The sequence below is a fragment of the Cucurbita maxima genome, unplaced genomic scaffold (assembly GCF_002738345.1).
Source record: "Cucurbita maxima cultivar Rimu unplaced genomic scaffold, Cmax_1.0 Cma_Scf06519, whole genome shotgun sequence".
Taxonomy (NCBI): Eukaryota; Viridiplantae; Streptophyta; class Magnoliopsida; order Cucurbitales; family Cucurbitaceae; genus Cucurbita; species Cucurbita maxima.
Genome location: NW_019278535.1, coordinates 1 through 763, shown reverse-complemented (window position 1 = coordinate 763; position 763 = coordinate 1). Strand labels below are relative to the sequence as shown.

Below are 763 nucleotides of genomic sequence, written 5' to 3'. Positions count from 1 at the left end.
AGTCATCAGCTCGCGTTGACTACGTCCCTGCCCTTTGTACACAACGCCCGTCGCTCCTACCGATTGAATGGTCTGGTGAAGTGTTCGGATCGTGGCGACGTGGGCGGTTCGCTGCCTGCGACGTCGCGAGAAGTCAACTGAACCTTATCATTTAGAGGAAGGAGAAGTCGTAACAAGGTTTCCGTAGGTGAACCTGCGGAAGGATCATTGTCGATGCCTAAACACCAAACGACCCGCGAACGTGTTTACGAACCTTTTTGTGTCGGGGGGAGCATTCGTGCGCCCCCTGATGCCCAAACCAAAACCGGCGCAAGTCGCGCCAAGGATCTGAAACGAATAAGCTTTCCCCTTGCCCCGATCTCGGTGTGCGGGGGGCAAAGCATTCTTGTCGTATTACTTATTCACAACGACTCTCGGCAACGGATATCTCGGCTCTCGCATCGATGAAGAACGTAGCGAAATGCGATACTTGGTGTGAATTGCAGGATCCCGCGAACCACCGAGTCTTTGAACGCAAGTTGCGCCCGGAGCCTTCTGGCCGAGGGCACGTCTGCCTGGGCGTCACGCATCGCTGCCCCCCACATGCAACAACAACCGCTTGGGTTTGTTGCACTGGCGGGGGCACATGTTGGCCTGCCGTGTGCGCCGTCGCACGGATGGCTTAAAATCGAGTCCTCGGCATCTGTTGTCGTGACGCTACGGTGGTTGATTCAACCTCGGTACCGCGTCTCGATCTCAGCTTGCGCGCCTCCTGTTGGTGGGC

The 763-nt window shown here is 56.9% G+C and overlaps 1 non-coding gene across 1 annotated transcript; it reads left to right on the top strand.

Moving 5' to 3' along the window:
- The first annotated feature begins 408 nt into the window (after positions 1-408).
- On the top strand, positions 409-564 carry LOC111476215. The gene has a single exon (XR_002716976.1). It is a non-coding gene; the product is annotated as a 5.8S ribosomal RNA (ribosomal RNA).
- Positions 565-763: the final 199 nt, after the last annotated feature.